Source organism: Elephas maximus, chromosome 3 (genome assembly GCF_024166365.1).
Source record: "Elephas maximus indicus isolate mEleMax1 chromosome 3, mEleMax1 primary haplotype, whole genome shotgun sequence".
NCBI classification, from domain to species: Eukaryota; Metazoa; Chordata; class Mammalia; order Proboscidea; family Elephantidae; genus Elephas; species Elephas maximus.
The window spans coordinates 49,669,770-49,692,937 of record NC_064821.1 but is presented as its reverse complement, the minus strand read 5'-3'; the positions used below and the strand labels follow the sequence as shown (position 1 = coordinate 49,692,937).

Below are 23,168 nucleotides of genomic sequence, written 5' to 3'. Positions count from 1 at the left end.
TTGCCTGTGTTTTTGACTATGCAAAGGCATTTGACTGTGTGGATCATAAGAAATTATGGGTAACATTGCAAAGAATGGGAATTCCAGAACACTTAACTGTGCTCATGGAAATCCTGGTGGCGTAGTGGTTAAGCGCTATGGCTGCTAACCAGAAGGTGAGCAGTTCAAATCCACCAGACGCTCCTTGGAAACCCTATGGGGTAGTTCTAGTCTGTCCTTTAGGGTCACTAAGCGTTGGAATCGACTCCACAGCAACGGGTTTGGCTTTTTTTCTTTTTTAAATTGTGCTCATGTTGAACCTGCACATAGACCACGATGCAGTCATTTGAATAGAGCAAAGGGATAGTGCATGGTTTAAAATCAAGAAAAGTGTGTGTCAGGGCTGTATCCTTTCACCATACCTATTCAATCTGTATGCTGAGCAAATAATCTGAAAAGCTGCACTATATGAAGAAGAACATGGCATCATGGTTGGAGGAAGACTCATTAACAACTTGGGATGTGCAGATGTCACAACCTTGCTTGCTGAAAACGAAGAGGGCTTGGACCACGTACTGATGAAGATTAAAGCCTTCAATATGGATTACACCTCAACATAAAGAAAACAAAAGTCCTCACAACTGGACCAATAAGCAACATCATGGTAAATGGAGAAAACATGGACATTGTCAAGGATTTCATTTTACTTGGGCAGCAGTCAGGAAACCAAATGACACATTGCACTGTGCAAATCTGCTGCAAAGGACCCCGTTAAAGTGTTACAAAGAAAAGATGTTACTTTGAGGACTAAGGTGCACCAGACCCAAACGATGATATTTGCAATCGTCTTTTTTTTAATATGTAGGCAAAAGCTGGACAATGAATAAGGAAGACCGAAGAAGAATTTATGCCTTTGAATTATGGTGTTGGCAAAGAATACTGAATATACCATGGACAGCCAGAAGAAATACAGCCAGATTGCTCCTTGGAAGTGAGGATGGTGAGACTTTGTCTCACATACTTTCAACATGTTATCAAAAGGGACCAGTCCCTGGAGAAGGACACCATGTTTGTTAAAACAGAGGGTCAACGAAAAAAAGGAAGGCCCTCAATGAGATGGACTAACACAGTGGCTGCAACAATGGGCTCAAACATAACAATTTGGAGGATGGCACAGGACCGGGCAGTGTTTCATTCTGTTGTGCATGGTACCCCTATGAGTCAAAGCTGACTCAAGGGCACCTAACAACTACCACCCAATTCCTTGGTTAGTGTCTCTGGTTTTTCATTATTTATTTAAAACTGTCTCCCATGTTAGAGTTTAAATCTATGGGTAGACACTATGTATTTTGTTTTCTTGTTCCTTCTGGCATATGACACTGATCATTGAGGACACACACAGATGATTATGTCTTGTACATATTCTTGAGCAGCACCATGTTCTCTTTCTCCACAGTCCAATATGGTAGCCACTAGCCCCATGTGGTTATTTAGTACTGAACACAGGACTAGTGCAACTAAGGAAGTGAACTTTTTATTTTAGTTTTAATTAATTTTAATTGAAATGCCAAGCCCTTCTGAAACAGCTCAGGTAAATACACATCAGGCCGAGGGGTGACTGAGGCCTCATGAGCTCAACCTGACTGTAGCGTCTGGGTGTGTTGCGTGGTAGAGCGAGTCTTGACGTTAGGGAGTGGTGGTGGCAGATGCGGCCGAAGACGGAGAATTAAAAAAAAAAAAAAAAGAAGAAGAAGAAAACAACAACAAAGGGGACCATGGAGAGCGGACACTGAAGGGGATGGGAGCGGGGCATTTAGCCTCAGGCTAACTATGCTGGGTACGACCCTGGGCATCCATGGCGATGGTGACTGCATTTTTTATAAATTCCCAAATGAAGCTGACGCTGCTGACCTAAGAACCACACTTTTGCTTAGCGAAGATTCACGTGATTTTTACCTGTAAATCCACCAAGAGACACAGGTCCACCCCACCTACCTGGCCATCCAGAATACAGCTGCGGCCCGGTGAGCAGCAGCTGCGGCTTCCCCGACTAGAGAAGTCACCCACTCTGGGAGAGCGGACAGACCAGAAGTGCGCAAGACAGCAGGAGCAACGCCCTTAGACTCTGGGACAGGAGCCTACAGGGTCACCTAGTAGTGGGTCAGAGTGACTGGCGACAGAGGAAAAACCTACCTCACAACGGAGTAGGAATGCCACAGGGCTGCCAACCCGAAAACACACACCTTCGCTTCCGGTTCCTGGGACGCATGGTGCCTCAAGAAAAGGGCTCCGTGCCGAACCTAGACGGCGGTAACTCCTGACCGTGGGGTTACGCGGCAGGCCCTTGTATTTGGGATTTGGTCACGGCTTTTTTTAATCCTTATTTCCTCTGTACAAAAAAGCCTAGGTTTTCTTATATGCATACATGAAACGAAACGTGGATTTCAGTATTCAAAATACACTTGGGAGCAGAGAAAGCTGGTATTTGGATATTTGGCTATTTGAAAAAACTTTACCATGATCTTTAGAGAAATAATTTGTTTGCTCCTCATAAATATTTCCCCATCTTTAGAATTTTTGAAATCTCTAGTTTGGCTTCTGTTTCATGGTTTGTCGTCTCTTGCATATCAGGTATCTTTGCCTAGGAGCAGGGTACAGACTGTGCACACCCAGCCTGATCTTTCCAAGTGCTAAGGACCCTGGAGAGAGGAGCTCTCCAAAGGTGGAGGCTGGAAAATACCAGTAGTTTTGAGGGCCAGGAGGTAAAAGGTGAAGTACTTTTGAAAATGGCAGCTATAAACAGTTTTTTACTTTTTTCTCATATATACGCACATATAATAAAGTGCATAATGTGAATAAAGTGTACTATGTGATGAATTTTTACATCTGGATATACACTCATTTAACCTCTCTGAGATCAAGTAAGAGGAATTTCCAGCACACAAGATTCCCTCCTGCCCTTTTCCCAGGTAGTATTCACCCTAGAGTAACTGGTGCTCTGACTGTTATTGCCAGAGATAAGATTTGCCCATTCTTGGACTTCATATAATCAGAATAATGCTATATGAAGTATATTGTGTGTGACTTATCTAGACGACATAATGTGAGAAATTTTATTGATATTGCATATACCAGTAATTAGTTATTTTTGGTTGTTCTTGATTTGTTGTATTTCGGTGGATGAATATACTACAATTTCTCTTATTCATTTATTTTATTCTGTTCTTAAAATTATATTATAACCCAGCATATGGTCTACCTTGCTGAATTTTTTTATTATTATTTTTTATTGTGCTATAAGTGAAAATTAGTTTCTCATACAAAAATTTATACACACGTTATGTGGCCCTTTTCCATCTCCCTATAATGTGACAGCACACTCTTCCTTTCCACCCTGGATTTCCTGTGTCCATTCAACCAGCTCCTGTCCCTTTTTGCCTTCTCATTTCACCTCCAGACAGGAGCTGCCCATTTATTCACATGTATCTACTTGAGCTGAGAAGCAGTCTCTTCATGAGTATCATTTTGTATCTTATAGTCAAGTCTAATTTTTGTCTGAACAGTTGGCTTCAGGAATGGTTTCAATTCTGGGCTAACAGAGAGTCTGGGGCCATGTCTTCCGGGATCCCTCCAGTCTCAGTCAGACCATTAAGTCTGGTCTTTTTACGAGAATTTGAGTTCTGCACCCCACTGATGGAGTCTCTGGTTTATGTGGCCCTTTCTTTCTCTTAGACTCATATTTTCCTTGGGTCTTTGGTGTTCTTCATTTTCCTTTGCTCCAGGTGGGTTGGGACCAATTGATGCATCTTAGATGGCCGCTTGCTGGCTTTTAAGACCCCAGATGCCACTCACCAAAGTGAGATGCAGCGCATTTTCTTAATAAACTTTGTTATGCCAGTTGACCTAGAAGTCCCCTGAAACCATGGCCCCTAGATACCACTCCCCTCACCCGCTACTTTGTCCTTTAAAGTGTTTGGTTGCATTTAGGAAACTTCTTAGCTTTTAGTTTAGTCCAGTTGTGCTGACATCCCTGGTATTGTGTGTTGCCCTTCCCTTCACCTAAGATAATTCTTGTCTACTCTCTAGTTAGTGAATACGCCTCTCCCTCCCTCCGTACCCTTGTATACCATCAAAGAATGTTTTCTTCTGTGTTTAAACCTTTACTTGAGTTTTTATAATAGTAGTCTCATACAATATTTGTCCTTTTGTGACTAATTTCTCTCAGCATAATGCCTTCCAGATTCATCCATGTTATATTTCATGGATTCATCGTTGTTCTTTATCATTTCGTAGTACTCCATTGTGTGAATATATCATAATTTGTTTATCCATTTGTCTGTTGATGGGCACCTAGGTTGTTTCCATCTTTTTCTGCTATAGTGAACAGTGCTGCGGCGAAAATGGGTATGCATATATCTATTTGTGTGATGGCTCTTATTTCTCTAGAATATATTCCAACAAGTGGGATTGCTGGATGTACGGTAGTTCTATTTCTAGCTTTTTAAGGAAGGGCCAAATCAATTTCCAAAGTGGTTGTACCATTTGACATTCCCACCAGCAGTGTATAAGTGTTCCAGTCTCTCCACAACCTCTCCAACATTTATCATGTTGTGTTTTTTGAATTAATGCTAGCCTTGTTGGGGTGAGATAGTATCTCATTGTAGTTTTGTTTGCATTTCTCTAGTGGCTAATGATTGTGAGCCTTTCCTCATGTGTCTGTTAGCCGCCTGAGTGTCTTCATTGGTGAAGTGCCTGTTCATATCCTTTGCTCATTTTTTCACGTTATTTGTCTTTTTTGTTGTTGTTGAGGTTTTTCAGTATGCTGCAGATTTTAGAGATTAGACATTGATCGGATTTGTGGTTGCCAAAATCTTTTTCCCAGTCTCTAGGTTGTCTTTTTACTCTTTTGCTGAAGCCTTTTGCTGAGCATAAGTGTTTGATTTTTAGGAGCTCCCAGAATCGACTCAACGGCACTGGGTTTGGAAACCCTGGTGACATAGTGGTTAAGTGCTACGGCTGCTAACCAAAGGATTGGCAGTTCAAGTCCATCAGGCGCTCCTTGGAGACTCTATGCGGCAGTTCTACTCTGTCCTATAGGGTTGCTATGAGTCGGCATCGACTCGACAGCACCGGGTTTTACTGGGTTTCCCAGTTAACTAGTTTCGCTTCTGGTGTGTGTACATTGTTAGTAATGTTTTGTATTCTATTTATGCCACATATTAGGGCTCCTAGCATTGTCCCTATTTTTTCTTCCATGATCTTTATCATTTTAGGTTTTATAAATAGCTCTTTGATCCATTTTGAGTTAGTTTCTGTGCATGGTTTGAGGTATGGGTCTTGTTTCATTTTTTTGCTGTTGGATATCCAGTTATACCAGCACCATTTGTTAAAGAGACTGTCTTTTCCTCAATTAATGGACTTTGGGCCTTTTCAAATACCAGCTGCACATAGGTGAATGAATTTAAGTCTGGATTCTCAATTCTGTGCATCTGTTGTTGTAACAGTACCGGGCTGTTTTGACTACCGTGGCAGTATAATAGGTGCTAAAATCAGGTAGTGCGAGGCCTCCCACTTTGTTCTTCTTCTTTATATCTATAGATCACTTTGGGTAGAATAGACATTTTCACAATATTGAGTCTTCCTATCCATTAGCAAGGTATGTTTTTCCACTTATGTAGGTCTCTTTTGGTTTCTTGCCACAGTGTCTTGTAGTTTTCTTTGTATAGGTGTTTTTACGTCTCTGCTTAGATTTATTCCTAAGTATTTTATCTTCATGGGGGCTATTGTAAATGATATTGATTTGACAATTCCCTCTTCAACATTCTCTTTGTTGGTGTAGAGGAATCCAACTGATTTTTGTATGCTTATTTTCTATCCTGATACTTTGCTGAACTCTCCTATTAGCTCCAGCAGTTTTCTTTTGGATTGTTTCAAGTTTTCTGTGTATAAGATCATATCATCTGTAAATAGAGATACTTTTACTTCTTCCTTACCAGTTTGGATGCCCTTTATTTCTTTTTCTACCCTAATTGCTCTGGCTAGGACTTCTAGTACAATTTTGAATAAGAGTGGTGATAAAGGACATCTTGTCTGGTTCCTGTTCTCGAGGGGAATGCTTTCAGACTCTCTTCATTTAGGATGATGTTGGCTGTTGGCTTTGTATAAATGCCCTTTATTATGTTGATGAATTTCTATTCCTATTTTGCTGAGAGTTTTTATCACGAATGAGTGCTGAACTTTGTCAAATGCCTTTTCTGTATCAGTTAATAAGATCGTGTGGTTCTTGTCTTTTGTTTTACTTATGTGATGGATTACATTGATTGTTTTTCTAATGTTGCATCATCCCTGCATAGCTGGTATGAATCCCATTTGGTCATAGTGAATTATTTTTTTGATATGTTGTTGAATTCTATTGGCTAGAATTTTGTTGAGGATTTTTGCATCTATGTTCATGAGGGATATAGGTCTGTAATTTTCTTTTTTTTATGGTGTCTTTACCTGGTTTGGGTACCAGGGTTATGCTGACTTCATAGAATGAATTTGGAAGTATTCCGTCTTTTTCTATGCCCTGAAATACCTTTAGTAGTAGTGGTGTTAACTCTTCTCTGAAAGTTGGGTAGAAATCTCCAGTGAAACCATCAGGGCCCAAGCTTTTGTTTTTGTGGGAGTTTTTTAATTACCTTTTCAATCTCTTCTTTTGTCATGGGTTTATTTAGTTGTTCTACCTCTGTTTGTGTTAGTTTAGGGAAGTAGTGTGTTTCTAAAATTGGTCTATTTCCTCTAGATTTTCATATTTGTTACAGTACATTTTTCATAGTATTCTGTCATGATTCCTTTAGTTTCAGTTGGGTCTGTTGTGATATCCCATTTCATTTCTTATTCGGGTTACTTGCTTCCTCTCCTGTTTTTCATTTGTCAGTTTGGCCAATGGTTTATCGATTTTGTTAATCTTTTCAAAGAACCAGCTTTTGGTCTTGTTAATTCTTTCAATTGTTTTTCTATTCTCTATTTCATTAAATTCTGCTCTAATTTTTATTATTTTCTTTTTTCTGATGCCTGAGGGCTTCTTTTGCTGCTCTCTTTCTATTTGTTCAAATTGTAGGGTTAATGCTTTTATTTGACCCTTTTCTTCTTTTTTGGATGTGTGCATGTACTGCTATCAGGTAACCTCTTAGCACTGCTTTTGCTGTGTCCCAAAGGTTCTGGTAGGATGTGTTTTCAATCTCATATGATTCTGCCAATTTCTTTATTCAGTCCTTAATTCCTTCTATAACCCAGTAGTTTTTGAGCAGGGTTTTCCCCGTGTTTGCTTTTTTTTTCCCCTTGCTTTTTCTGTTATTGATTTCTACGTTTATGGGTTTATGATCAGAAAAGGTGCTTTGTAATATTTTGATGCCTTGGATTCTGTTAAGGCTTGCTTTATGGCCTAATATGTGGTCTATTCTGGAGAACGTTCCATGTGCATTGGAAAAGAAAGTATACTTGGCTGCTGTTGGGTGGAGTGTTCTGTATATGTCTCTGAGATCTAGTTGGCTGATTGTGGCATTTAGATCTTCTGTGTCTTTATAGAGCTTCTTTCTGGATGGTCCGTCCTTCACCGAAAGTGGTGTGTTGAAGTCTCCTACTATTATTGTGGAGCTGTCTACTCTCTTTTCAATGCTGTTAGAGTTCGTTTTATGTATATTGGAGAACTGTCGTTGGGTGCGTAAATATTTACTATGGTTATGTCCTCCTGGTGTACAGACCCTTTAATCATTATATAGTGTCCTTCCTTATCCTTTGTGGTTTTACTTTAAAGTGTGTTTTGTCAGAGATTAATATTGCCGTTCCTGCGTTTTTTTTTTTTTTTGAATATTGTTTTCTTGATATATTTTTTCCACCCTTTGAGTTTTAGTTTGCTTTTGTCCTTAAGTCTAAGGTGTGACTCTTATAGACTCTTGCTGAATACTTAATTAGCATTGACAGAAGGAACCATCCAAAACTTCACTCTTGGCCTAGCATGTGAAGTGAGCAAGAGTGACTCCATCTTTACCCATATACACTTGCACTTTAGCTTTAGTATATAAGAGTGGAAAATTTTAAGAAACATGCTTGCCCTCTATTTTTTGAAGTGTGATTTTTACTTGCCTTGCCTGTGCAAATGTTCTAGGAAAGAGAACAAATTATGGTTAAGCTTGAATATGTAGAAAAATATGCTCATCATTACAATAAGCAGATGTTAAATAAAAAGAGATCTATAGATTTTCTATTTCAAAACTTTTTCTCCCCTTAAGTATTAGAATACTTAGCATTTTTTAATTATAATTATTCTATTGCTTCAGCAAACCCTTTGCTTTTATATTTCAACACAGCCCACTATTACAATGCTGAAATAGACTAGTTTAAAACAGTCTGCAGGTATGTAGATGATTTATTGTTTCAGGAAACATAGTGGTCCGTCAATTCTCAGAAGATACCCCCTCAATCCCTTGAAAAATGTTTATCTGATCCCCTTATCATACTTGTAACTTTCCACATCTTTGTTCTAACCAGCTGTTATGAATTGAATTGTGTCCTCAAAAGTGTGTGTCAACTTGGCTGGGCCATGTTTCCCTATATTGTGTAATTGTCCAACATTTTGTGATCTGATGTGATTTTCCCATGTATTGTAAATCCTAATCTCTGCCTGTGGTTAATGAGGCAAGGTTAGGTTATGTTAAAGAGGATTAGGGTGGGATGCAACACCCTTAATCTATCTGGTCACAGCCCTGAGCTAACAGAAGGGGATCTTCCCTGCGGTGTGGCCTGCATAGCCTTTTATCTTACAAAAGATAAAAGGAGAGAGAAGCAAGCAGAGACAGGAACTTCACTGCCACCAAGCAAGAAGAGCCAGGACTGCATGCATCTTTTGGAATCAGGATTCGTGGGCTGAGACACTCCTAGGTCAGGGAAAGATTGATAACAAGGACTTTCCCCAAAAGCCAACAGAGAGAGAAAGCCTTCCTCTAGAGCTGCCAAGCTGAATTTGGATTTTTAACCTCCTAATCTGTGAGAGAATAAATTTCAGCTTGTTAAAGCCATCCACCTGTGGTATGTCTGTTATAGAAGCATCAGGTAATTAAGACACCAGCCTAAATGTCAGCCACTCAGAGGTGTTTTGGGTGTAGCTCCCGCACCCTGGCTGACTGAGCCAATGCCAGCCAATGAAGATGAACTTAGTTTCACAACCACTGCCTGCTGCAGCAAGGCCTGTCAATGAAAATGACTTTAGCTGCTGGCGGCTTTTGTCTTTATGGATCCTTGTCACTTTGGGCCCCAGCGAAGCAGTCTATTTACTCAGTAGAAGTCACTGCCTCCCTAACTTAAGTTGCGTTTTTTTCCTCTCAAAATATCTCTAATTTGAATTTTTCAGAGTCTGAGTTTGGACAGCACTTAGAAATAATGCCTTACACCAGAAGAAAGCAAATAATAAAAATTAGAGCAGAATTAATTGAAATAGAGAACACTGGGTATGCCAACCACTGCCACTGAGTTGATTCTGACTCATAGGGACCCTACAGAACAGAGTATAACTGCCCTATAGAGTTTCCAAGGAGAGCCAGGCAGATTTGAACTGCCAACCTCTTGGTTAGCAGCATTGCACTTAACCACTATGCCACCAGGGTATAGCGTTCAATAAATGTCAATTAGAAGATGGTGCAATAGACAGACACTTCCGGCAAGCCATCCTAACAACAAAGACCAGAAAAAACAAGTGAAACGAGTATATTTATGACAAGCTAGGAGCCCTGAGCATCAAAGGCACACATAGAAAATGAACTGAGGGGCAAGGGGAGGAAGAGGTGGTTCAGAAGTGGAGAGGAGTTACAGGACCTGAATTGCAGTGAGCCCTCAGGCACCATTCCCGGAGCGGCGGGAGTGGGCTGGTACTACCGTTCAGCCACAGTTTCCTCAGGGAGAAGCAGCCAGCCACACAGCCTACTCACACCTCTGGAACCAGAGAAGAACAGTGCTCTCGACAAAAGCTAAGTACTTGTGTATATTTTAACATGCCCCACCACCCCCAAGCCGGCTTCAGCAGGCTGAATTTCCTGGGCCTGAGATAGGCACTGTTGAGAGCCTAGACCCATCATCTCAGCCTTGGACTAGGAAAAAATTTGCATTTTGGGAAAAGATAATTTGCCAGCTCCACTAACCTGGGGAGCTCAGGACAGAAGCAGCTCCTGTCTAGGCATAAATGATTCGTTGACTTTCAGCAGCTTTTCCCTCTGCATGGACATGTGTGGGCCAATTTCAGGAGAATAGGCCCTTGTTGGCAGACTCCAGCCATTTCAGCTGTGCGGTGGAGAGGTGGGTGTTTGATGTTTGACATTGCTTTGCTTATTGAACAGGGTCCTCACCTACCCACATCAGGGGCCTAAGGACTGGTAGCTCCACTCAGGTCACCCAGCCACCCACGATAGGGGTCCAAGGGTAACTGGTACATCCTAGTCCTTACGATAAAAAAATATTGGGTGCCCATGGTCTGTCTGCAGAACCCACTCAACTGCACGCTCTAGGGAACGGGGACGCACTTTCCTCAGAGAAACTCAGGGGTTGGTTCTCAACCCCCTTCCTTGTTCAGAGAGTGACTCCCTGCTGCAACCAGATACCAGTACCTACACCAAACACCCCCGCCCCTCTAAGACTATACGACAGAGCCTGTACCACATACTTGACGATCAGCTACCTGGACAACTGAGCTGAATTCATACAAGAAAACTGAATGGACTCCTAGACTGATATGCCTGATAACTGCTCTAGCCATCTGGGGACGTCAGAGCTCCAAAGGCGAAAATAATCAAGCTAGCTCACTCAAGCAACCCATTTGGGCATATCAAAACAAAACAAAGCAAGAACCTACGACACAGTAAGCAAACATAAACTAATACAATAACTTATAGATGGCTCGGAGGCAACATTCAATATCAAGTCACATAAAGAAACAGACCATGATCACCTCAACAGGCTCTCAAAACAAAGAATCCAGGGATCTTCTAGATGAAAGTGCATTCCTGGAATTACCTGAGGCAGAATACAAAAGTTTATATAGAACCATTCAAGACATCAGGAAGGAAATGAGGCAATATGCAGAACAAGCCAAGGAACACACAGATAGAGCAACTGAAGAAATCAGAAAGATTATTCAGGAACATAATGAAAAGTTTAATAAGCTGGAAAAATCCATAGATGGACAGCAATTGGAAATTCAGAAGATTAACAATAAAATTACAGAATTAGATAACTCAATGGAAAGTCAGAGGAGCAGAATTGAGCAAGTAGAAGCTAGAATTTCTAAACTCAATGATAAATCACTTTGCACTAATATATATGAAGAAAAATCAGATAAAAGAATTTAAAAAAATGAAGAAACCTTAAGAATCATGTGGGACTCTATCAAGAGAAATAAACTGTAAGTGATCGGAGTACCAGAACAGGGAGGGATAACAGAAAATACAAAGAGAATTGTTGAGGATTTGTTGACAGAAAACGTCCCTGATATCTCAAGGATGAGAAGATATCTATCCAAGATGCTCATTGAACTCCACATAAGGTAGATCCTAAAAGAAAGCCACCAAGACATATTAAAATCAAACTTGCCAAAACCAAAGATAAACTGAGAATTATAAGAGCAGTGAGGGATGAATGAAAAGTCACCTACAAAGGAGAGCCAGTAAGAATAAACTCAGACTACTCGGCAGAAACCATGCAGGCAAGAAGGCAATGGGATGACATATTTAAAAAATTGAAGGAAAAAAATTGCCTGCCAAGAATCTTATATCCACCAAAACTGTCTCTTAAATATGAAGGTGAAATTAAGACATTTCCAGATAAACACAAGTTGAGGGAATTCGTAAAAACCAAACCAAAACTACAAGAAATACCAAACGGAATTCTTTGGTTAGAAAATCAATAATATCAGGTATCAACCCAAGACTAGAAAACTGGGCAGAGCAACCAGAAGTCAACCCAGACAGGGAAATAAAAAAAAAAGCAAGATTAAAAAGAAAAAAGCCCAACACAGGGTAATGGCGATGTTATTATATAAAAGAAGACAACGTTAAAATAATAAAGAGGAACTGAGAAATGTAATCACAGACCGTCCATATGGAGAGGAAGATACAGGGATACAAAGAAATAAAAATTAGTTATAAATTTAGAAAAATAGGGTAAATAATAAGGTAACCACAAAGGAGACAAACTATCCTACTCATCAAAATAAAATACAAGGGAAAAATACAGACTCAGCAGAAACAACATCAACAACAACAAATATGAGGAAAGGACAATATATAAAGAAAATCTACTCAGCACATAAAATAAAGTGGAAAAAGAAACGGTTAACAACACACAAAAAAAGATATCAAAATGATAGCACTAAATTCATACCAATTCATAATTACCCTGAATGTAAATGGACTAAATGCACCAATAAAGAGATAGAGAGTGGCAGAATGGATTAAAAAATAAGATCTGTCTATATGCTGCCTGCAAGAGACACACCTTACAGTTAGAGGCCCAAACTAAAACACAAAGGATGGAAAAATATATATCAAGCAAACAACAATCAAAAGAGAGCAGGAGTGGCAATATTAATTTCTGACAAAATAGGCTTTAACGTTAAATCCATCAGAAAGGATAAGGTAGGACACTATATAATGATTAAAGGGACAATACACCAAGACGATACAACCATATAAAATATTTATACACCCAAGGACAGGACTGCAAGATACATAAAACAAAGTCTATCAGCATTGAAAAGTGAGACAGACGGCTCCACAATAATAGTAGGAGACATCAACACACCACTTTCAGTGAAGGACAGGACATCCAGAAAGAAGCTCGATAAAGACACGGAAGATCTAAATGCCACCATCACCCAACTTGACCTCATAGACATACAGAACACTCCACCTAACAGCAACCAAGTATAACCTCTTTTCTAGTGCACATGGAACATTCTCTAGAATAGACTACATATTAGGTCATAAAGCAAGCCTTTGTTGTTGTTGTTAGGTGCCGTCGAGTTGGTTCCGACTCATAGCGACCCTATGCACAACAGAACAAAACACTGATCGGTCCTATGCTATCCTTACAATCGCTGTTATGCTTGAGCTCAGTGTTGCAGCCACTGTGTCAATCCACCTCGTTGGGGGTCTTTCTCTTTTCTGCTGACCCTGTACTCTGCCAAGCATGATGTCCTTCTCCAGGGACTGATCCCTCCTGACAACATGTCCAAAGTATGTAAGACACAGTCTTGCCATCCTTGCCTCTAAGCAGCATTCTGGCTGCACTTCATCCAAGACAGATTTGTTCATTCTTTTGGCAGTCCATGGCATATTCAATATTCTTCGCCAACACCACAATTCAAAAGCATCAACTCTTCTTCGGTCTTCCTTATTCATTGTCCAGCTTTCACATGCATATGAAGTGACTGAAAATACCATGGCTTTGGGTCAGGCACACTTTAGCCTTCAGGGTGACATCTTTGCTCTTCAAAACTTTGAAGAGGTCCGTTGCAGCAGATTTGCCCAATGCAATGCATCTTTTGATTTCTTGACTGCTGGTTCTATGGCTGTTGATTGTGGATCCAAGTAAAACGAAATCCTTGACAACTTCAAACTTTTCTCCATTGATCATGCTGTTGCTCATTGGTCCAGTTGTGAGGATTTTTGTTTTCTTTATATTGAGGTGTAATCCATACTGAAGGCTGTGGTCTTTGATCTTCATCGGTAAGTGCTTCAAGTCCTCTTCACTTTCAGCAAGCAAGGCTGTGCCATCTGCATAACGCAGGTTTTTAATGAGTCTTCCTCCAATCCTGTCCAAACAACTGCCTCTTGGTCTGTGTAAAGGTTCCTCATGAGCACAATTAAGTGTTCTGGAATTCCCATTCTTCGCAGTGTTCTCCATAGTTTGTTATACACACAGTCAAATGCCTTTGCATAGTCAATAAAACACAGGTAAACATCCTTCTGGTATTCTCTGCTTTCAGCCAAGATCCATCTGACATCAGCAATGATATCCCTGGTTCCACAAAAGCAAGCCTTAGCAGAATCCAGAACACTGAAATATTACGAAGCCTCTTCTCTGACCATAAGGCCATAAAACTGGAAATCAATAACAGGAAAAACAGGGAAAAGAAATCAAACATTTGGAAACTGAACAATACCCTGCTCAAAAAAGACTGGATTATAGAAGACATTAAGAATGGAATAAAGACATTCATACAATCCAATGAGAATGAAAACACTTCCTATCGGAACCTTTGAGACACAGCAAAAGCAGTGCTCAGAGGCAAATTTATATCACTAAATGCATACATCCAAAAAGAAGAAAGGGCCAAAATCAAAGAATTACCCCTACAACTTGAAGAAATACAAAGAGCAGCAAAAGAAACCCACAGTCATCAGAAGAAAACAAATGATAAAAATTAGCGCTGAACTAAATGGAATAGAAAACAGAAAAACAACTGAAAGAATTAACAAGACCAAAAGCTGGTTCTTTGAAAAAAATCAACAAAATTGATAAACCACTGGCCAAACTGACAAAAGAAAAACAGGAGAGGAAGCAAATAACCTGAATAAGAAATGAGATGGGCATTATTACAACAGACCCAACTGAAATTAAAAGAATCATATCAGATTACTATGAAAAATTGTACTCTAACAAATTTGAAAACCTAGAAGAAATGGATGAATTCGTGGAAACACGCTACCTACCTAAACTAACACAAACAGAGCTAGAACAACTAAATAGACCCATAACAAAAGAAGAGATTGAAAAGGTAATCAAAAAACTCCCAACCAAAAAAAGCCCTGGTCCAGACGGCTTCACTGCAGATTTCTACCAAACTTTCAGAGAAGAGTTAACACCACTACTACTAAAGGTATTTCAGAGCATAGAAAAGGATGGAATACTCCCAAACTCATTCTATGAAGCCACCATATCCCTGATACCAAAACCAGGTAAAGACATCACAAAAAAATTATATGCCTATATTCCTCATGAACGTAGACACAAAAATCCTCAACAAAATTCTAGCCAATAGAATTCAACAACATACCAAGAAAATAATTCACCATGACCAAGTGGGATTCATACCAGGTATGCAGGGATGGATCAACATTAGAAAAACAGTTAATGTAATATACAGCATAAATAAAACAAAAGACAAGAATCACATGCTTTTATCAATTGATGCAGAAAAGGCATCTGACAAAGTTCAACACTCATTCATGATAAAAACTCTCAGCAAAATAGGAATAGAAGGAAAATTCCTCAAAGTAATAAGGGGCATTTAGACAGCCAGCATCACCCTAAATAGAGAGAGCCTGAAAGCATTACCATTGAGATTGGGAACCAGACAAGGATGCCCTTTATCACCGCTGTTTTTCAACATTGTGTTGGAGGTCATAGCCAGAACAATTAGGCTAGATAAAGAAATAAAGGGCATCCAGATGGGCAAGGAAGAAGTAAAAGTATCTCTATTTGCACATGACATGATCTTATACACAGAAAACCCTAAGGAATCCTCAAGAAAACTACTAAATCTAACAGAAGAGTTCAGCAGAGTATCAGGATACAAGATAAACAAACAAAAATCAGTTGGATTCCTCTACACCAACAAAAAGAATATAGAAGAGGACATCACCAAATCAATGCCATTTACAATAGCCCCCAAGAAGATAAAATACTTAGAAATAAATCTTACCAGAGATGTAAAAGACTTATAGAAAGAAAACTACAATACACTTCTGCAAGAAACCAAAAGAGACTTACATAAGTGGAAGGATATACCTTGCTCATGGATAGTAAGACTTAACATAAAAATGTCTATTCTACCAAAAGTGAGCTATACATTTAATGCAATTCCGATCCAAATCCCAAGGACATTCTTTAATGAGATGGAGAAACAAATCACCAACTTCATATGGAAGGGAAAGAGGCCTCAGATAAATAAGGCATTATTGAAAAAGAAGAACAAAGTGGGAGGCCTTACTTTACCTGATTTTAGAACCTATTATACCTCCACAGTAGTCAAAATAGCCTGGTGTTGGTACAACAACAGATACATAGACCAGTGGAACAGAATCGAGAATCCAGACACAAATCCATCCACATATGAGAAGTTGATGTTTGACAAAGACCCCAAACAGTTAAATGGGGGGAAAGACAGTCTTTTTAGCAAATGGTGCTGGCATAACTGGATATCCATCTGCAAAAAAATGAAACAAGACCCATACCTCACTCCATGCACAAAAACTAACTTAAAATGGATCAAAGACCTAAATATAAAATCTAGAACAATAAAGATCATGGAAGAAAATATAGGGACAACACTAGGAGCCCTAATACATGGCATAAACAGTATACAAAACATTACTAACAATGCAGAAGAAAACTAGTTAACTGGGAGCTCCTAAAAAATGAAACACCTATGCTCATCCAAAGACTTCACCAAAAGAGTAAAAAGACTACCTACAGACTGGGGAAAAGTTTTTAGCTATGACATTTCCAATCAGTGCCTGATCTATAAAATCTACATGATACTGCAAAAACTCAACTGCAGAAAGACAAATAACCCAATTATAAATGGGCAAAAGATATGAATAGACACTTCAATAAAGAAGACATTCAGGTAGCTAACAAATATATGAGGAAATGCCTTTGCATAGTCAATAAAACACAGGTAAACATCCTTCTGGTATTCTCTGCTTTCAGCCAGGATCCATCTGACATCAGCAATGATATCCCTGGTTCCACGTCCTCTTCTGAAACCAGCCTGAATTTCTGGCAGTTCCCTGTTGATATACTGCTACAGCCGTTTTTGAATGATCTTCAGCAAAATTTTGCTTGCATGTGATATTAAGGATATTGTTCTATAATTTCCACATTCAGTTGGATCACCTTTCTTGGGAACAGGCATAAATAGGGATCTCTTCCAGTCAGTTGGCCAGGAAGCTGTCTTCCATATTTCTTGGCATAGACGAGTGAGCACCTCCAGTGCTGCATCTGTTTGTTGAAACATCTCAATTGATATTCCATCAATTCCTGGAGCCTTGTGTTTCACCAATGCCTTCAGAGCAGCTTGGACTTTTTCCTTCAGTACCATCGTACCATGGTACTGGTACATGTTAATTAGTTCCTGGAATTGCCCACCTATTTCTCAGAAACTTTATGAATTATGCATAACTTCCCTCGCGGAGCTTGATTCGAGACTTAGTTTCCAAGCTCCTTGCTTAACTAAGCTTGCAATAAAGTCTACTTTCTCTTCCTCAAAGGCCTAGTATCTCTCAAGTGACTTGAGGGTCGCACTGGGCAGGACCCACCCCCATCAGGTTACAAAAAGAGGCCTGTCCTGAGGGGGTTGAGAAGAGCCAGTCCTTAGGGAACCCCGAGGAGCCTGTCCTGAACGGGCTGTGAGGAGGCCTGCATGGCTGAGAGAAATATCTTGCACTGAAGAAGAGAAATTTTGCCTACATGCTTCCTAATTCTGATCCTGAGTTGTAGCCTGTTGATCCTGATCCTGAGTTGTACCCTGTTACTTCCTTAATAAGCCACTTAACTGTAAATACAGTTCCTGAGCTCTGTGACACACTGCGGCAAATTACCTAATGCAAATAGGAGAGGGAACAGTGCTGGGGGGAGGGAGAATAACCAGTGTCAGAAATGGAGTGGTACAACAGCTTGGAGAATGTGGAAATCTAGGGTGTATTTGACCTCCACCTCATAAGAATTGTCTTTGTTCTGATTTCTTACATTTGAAGTTATTTTTACAGTATAAAAATATTATTTTTCCTCCATTCAATATTAATTCATGATCTTACTGATTCTATATCTTGAATAATACCCTGGGGATAAAAAGCATCTGTGACTCTATTATGTTGTTGTTGTTAGGTACCCTCAAGTTGGTTCTGACTTGTGGCGACACTATGTACAACAGAACGAAACACTGCCTGGTCCTGTGCCATCCTCACATTGCTCCTATGTTTGAGCCTGTTTTTGCAGCCACTGTGTCAATCCATCTTATTGAGGGTCTTCAGCTTTTTCACTGATCCTCTACTTTGTCAAGCATGATGTTCTTCTCTGGGGACTGATCCTTCCTGATAACATGTCCAAGGTATGTAGGACATAATCTCACCATCCTTGCTTCCAAGGAGCATTCTGGCTTTATTTCTTTCAAGACAGATTTGTTTGTTTTTTTGGCAGTCCATTGTATATTCAATATTTTTCACCAACACCATAACTGAAAGGCATCAATTCTTCTTCTGTCTTCCTTGTTCATTGTCCAGCCTTTGCATGCGTATGAAGCAACTGAAAACACTATGGCTTGGTCAGGTGCACCTTAGTCCTTAAAGTGACATCTTTGCTTTTTAATACTTAAAAGAAGTGTTTTGCAGCAGACTTGCCCAATGCAATGCATCATTTGATTTCTTTACTGCTGCTTCCATGGATGTGGATTGTGGATCTGAGTAAAATGAAATTCTTGACAATTTCAATCTTTTCTCTACTTATTATGATGTTGCTTATTGGTCCAGATGTGAGGATTTTTGTTTTCTTTATGTTGAGGTGTAATCCATACTGAGGGCTGTTGCCTTTGTTTTTCATAAGTAATTGCTTCCAGTCCTCTTCACTTTCAGCAAACAAGGTTGTGTCATCTGGATAACGCAGGTTGCTTATAAGTCTTCCTCCAATCCTGATGCCATGTTCTTCTTCATATAGTCCAGATTCTCAGATTATTTGCTCAGCATACAGATTGAATAAGTATGGTGGAAGAATACAACCCTGATGCTCACCTTTCCTGACACAGTATCCCCATGTTCTGTTTGAACGACTGCTTCTTAATCTATGTACAGTTTCCTTATGAAAACAACTAAGTGTTTTGTAATTCTCATTTTTAGCAATGTTACCCATAATTTGCCATGATCCACACAGTGGAATGCCTTTGCAAAGTCAATAAAACTAAGGTAAACATCTTTCCGGTATTCTCTGTTTTCAACCAGGATCCATCTGACATCAGCAATGATATTCCTCATTTCATGTCCTCTTCTTTTTTTTTTTTTGTGAATCCAGTTTGAAATTCTGGCAGTTCCCTATTGATGTACTATGGCAACCGCTTCTGAATGATCTTCAGCAAACTTTTACTTGCTTGTGGTATTAACGATATTGTTCAATAATTTCCAAATTCTGTTGGATCACCTTTCTTTGGAATATGCATAAATTTGGCCCTCTTCCAGTCGGTTGACCAGGTAACTGTCTTCCAAATTTCTTGGCATAGATGAGTGAGCACTTCCGGTGCTACATCCATTTGCTGATACATCTCAGTTGATGGTCCATCAATTCCTGGAGCCTGTTTTTCGCCAATGTTTCAGTGCACCTTGGACCTCTTCCTTCAGTACTAAGGGCTCCTGATCATATGTTACTTCCTGAAATGGTTGAACATCAAACAATTCTTTTTGATATAGTGACTCTATTACAGTAAGGAATTTTTGTAATTAAAAAAATCACTGGGAATAAAACTGCCCCTCTTGGTATGTTATAGGGGTGAGGCTGCAGGACTTGTTTTTAATGATGGATTATCAGATATGACAACAAAATCACAAGCAGCAAAAGACAAAACAGATAAATGGGACCTCATAAAAATTAAATATTTCTGTTCATCAAAGGACTTAATCAACAAAGTGAAGACAACTTGCTAATTGGGAGAAAGTTTTCAGGAACCATGTATCTGATAAGGGTCTAATATGCAAAATATATTTTAAAAAATTGTACAACTTAAAAACAAAAAGACAAACAACCAAATCAAAAAATGGGCAAAACACTTGAACAATATATCACCAAAGAGGATATTCAAGTGGCAAACAACCACATGAAAAGATCTTCAAATTCATGAGTCACTAAGCCATTACTGTCGCGTTGATTCCAAATCACAGCAACACTATTAGACAGGGTAGAAATGCTCCATAGGGTTTCCAAGGAGCCGTGGTGAATTTGAATTGCCAATCTTTTGGTTAGCAGCTGGGGTCTTAACCACTACAACACCAGGGCTCCTCATGAGTCACTGTTGTTGTTAGGTCCAATGGAGTCCATTCCGACTCATAGCAACCTTATGAACAACAAAACGAAGCACTGCCAGGTCCTGCACCATTGTCACAACTGTTGTTATGCTTAAGCCCATTGTTGCAGCCACTGTGTCAGTCCATCTGGTTGAGAGTCTTCCTCTTTTTCGCTGACCCTCTACTTTAACAAGCATGATGTCCTTTTCCAGGGACTGATCCCTCCTGATAACATGTCAAAAGTATGTGAGATGTAGTCTCACCATCCTTGCTTCTAAGGAGCGTTCTGGTTGTACTTCTTCCAAGACAGATTTGTTCATTCTTTTGGCAGTCCATGGTATATTCAGTATTCTTCTCAATTGACACCTTTGAATTGACAATTCAAAGGTGTCAATTCTTCTTCGGTCTTTCTTATTCATTGTCCAGCTTTCACATACCTGTGAGGTGATTGAAAACACCATGACTTGGGTCAGGCACACCTTAGTCTTCAAGGTGACATCTTTGCTTTTCAACACCAGTATTCAAATACCAGCAGGGTCACCCATGGTGGATAGGTTTCAGCTGAGCTTCCAACTAAGACAGACTAGGAAGAAGGAACCCACAATCTACCTCTGAAAAGAATTAGCCAGTGAACGCCTTATGAACAGCAGCAGAACATTGTCTGATATAGTGCCGGAAGGTGAGTCCCCTAGGTTGGAAAGCATCTGAAAGACAACTGGGGAAGAGTTGCCACCTCAAAGTAGAGTCGAACTTAATGATGTGGATGGAGTCAAGCGTTCAGGACCTTCATTTGCTGATGTGGCATGACTCAAAATGAGAAGAAACAGATGCAAACATCCATTAATAATCAAACGTGGAATGCATGAAGAATGAATCTAGGAAAATTGGAAATCGTCAAAAATGAAACAGAATGCATAAACATCAATATCCTAGCCATTAGTGAGCTGAAATGGACTGGTATTGGCCACTCTGAATTGCAAAATCATATGGTATACTATGCCAGGAATGACAACTTGAAGAGGAATGCTGTTGCATCATCGTCAAAAAGAACATTTCGAGATCTATCCTGGGGTAAAATGCTGTCACTGATAGGATGATATCCATATGCATACAAGGAAGACCAGTTAATACAACTATTACTAAAATTTATGCACCAACCACTAAGGCCAAATATGAAGAAATTGAAGATTTTTACCAACTTCTGCATTCTGAAATTGATCCAACATGCAATCAGGGTTCACGACAATTATTGGTGATTGTAATTCAAAAGTTGGATGCAAGAAGGACTAGTACTTGGAAAATATAGCCTTGGTAATAGCAACAATGGTGGACATTGCATGATAGAATTTGCAAGACTAACGACTTCTTCATTGCCGATACCTTTTTTCACCAGCATAAACAGTGGCTATGGATTTGCCCAGGGCAATGCGTCCTTTGGTATCCTAATTGCTGCTTCCATGGGCGTTGATTGAGGATTCAAGTAGAATGAAATCCTGGACGACTTTAATTTTTTCTCGATTTATCAAGATGTCGCTTATTGGATGGTTTGTATTTTTGTTTTATGTCGTGGCGTAATCCATACTGAAGGCTGTAGTCTTTGATATTCATCAGTAAGTGCTTCAAGTCCTCTTTGCTTTCAGCAAGCAAAGCTGTGTCATCTGAGTCTTCCTCCAATCCTGATACCATGTTCTTCATATACTCCAGCTTCTTGGATTATTTGCTCAGCATACAGGTTGAAGAAGTATGGTGAAAGAATACAACCTTGGTGCACACCTTTCCCTATTTTAAACCACACAGTGTCCCCTTGTTTTGTTCGAATGACTGCCTCTTGATCTATGCACAGGTTCCTCATGAGCACAATTGTTCTGTAATTCCCATTGTTTGCAATGTTATCCGTAATTTGTCATGATCCACACAGTTGAATGCCTTTGCATAGTCAATAAAACTGAGGTAAACATCTTTCTGGTATTCTCTGTTTTCAGCCACAATTCATCTGACATCTGCAATAATATCCCTCTTTTTTTTTTTTCCATGTACTCTTCTAAATCTGGCTTGCCTTTGTGGCAGTTCCCTGTCAATGTGCTGCTGCAACTGTTTTTGAATTACATTCAGCCAAATCTTACTTGCATGTATTATTAGTGGTACTGTTTAATAATTTCTGCATTCTGTTGGATCACCTTCCTTACAAATGTGTACAAATATGAATCTCTTTGAGTCGGTTGGCCAGGTAGCTGCCCTCCAAATTTCATGGCATACATGAGTGAGCACTTCCAACACTGCATGCACTTGTTGAAATATAACAACTGGTATGCCATCAATTCCTGGGGCCTTGTTTGTTGCCAATAGCTTCAGTACAGCTTGGCCTTCTTCCTTCCACACCATTGGTTCTTGATCCTATGCAGCCTACTGAAATGGATGAACTTCAGCCAATTCTTTCTGGTGCAGTGACTCTGTATATTCTTTAATGCTTAATGCGTTGTCCAGCATTTGCCCATAGACTCCTTCAATACTGCATCTCGAGGCTTGTGTTTTTTCTTCAGTTCTTTCAGTTTGAGAAATGCCAAATGTGTTATTCTCTTTTGAGTCTCTATTTCAGGTCTTTGCACATCTTATTATAATACTCTGCTTTGTCTTCTTGAGCCACCCTTTGAAATCTTCTGTTCAGCAATTTTATTTCATTATTTCTTCCATTCCCTTTAGCTAATCTAGGTTCAAGAGAAAGCTTCCCAGTCTCTTCTGACATTCATTTTGGTCTTTTCTTTCTTTCATAATCATGAATATTACTATGCCACAATATTTTGTTCACTACATTCTAGCTAAAGTTGTCAATTGTTTAACCTTTTATAATCTCTGACATTTGTATTTGCTGACATAGAATTGATTTTTAAAGATGTTTCACTATTTTAAAGCCAAAAAATACATGAAAGTTTTTATGTGGAAACTCCACTTTCTTCTTTTTCTTCAACCCCAAAGTGCTTTTTCTGCAAATATAACATAATTTTGTAGAACCACAAAAATTAGAGATAAGGCCTCTTTGGTCATAAAATGTACTTCTCAGGGGCTTCTTACAGGATTGATCCCTCTAATACATTTGTAGCGCCTTTTACAGTT

General features: G+C 39.5%; 2 protein-coding genes across 3 annotated transcripts in view; both read right to left on the bottom strand.

Moving 5' to 3' along the window:
- LOC126072546 (zinc finger protein OZF-like) overlaps positions 1-2,240 on the bottom strand; it is a 30,416-nt gene extending 28,176 nt beyond the window's left edge. The window contains exon 1 of one of the 2 annotated variants that reach the window (XM_049877873.1): positions 2,173-2,240. The gene's annotated coding sequence lies outside the window, so the exon portion shown is untranslated. The other variant, XM_049877874.1, reaches the window with a different exon arrangement.
- The window catches only part of RBP7 (retinol binding protein 7), a 251,455-nt gene that overhangs the window by 81,222 nt on the left and 147,065 nt on the right, over positions 1-23,168 (bottom strand).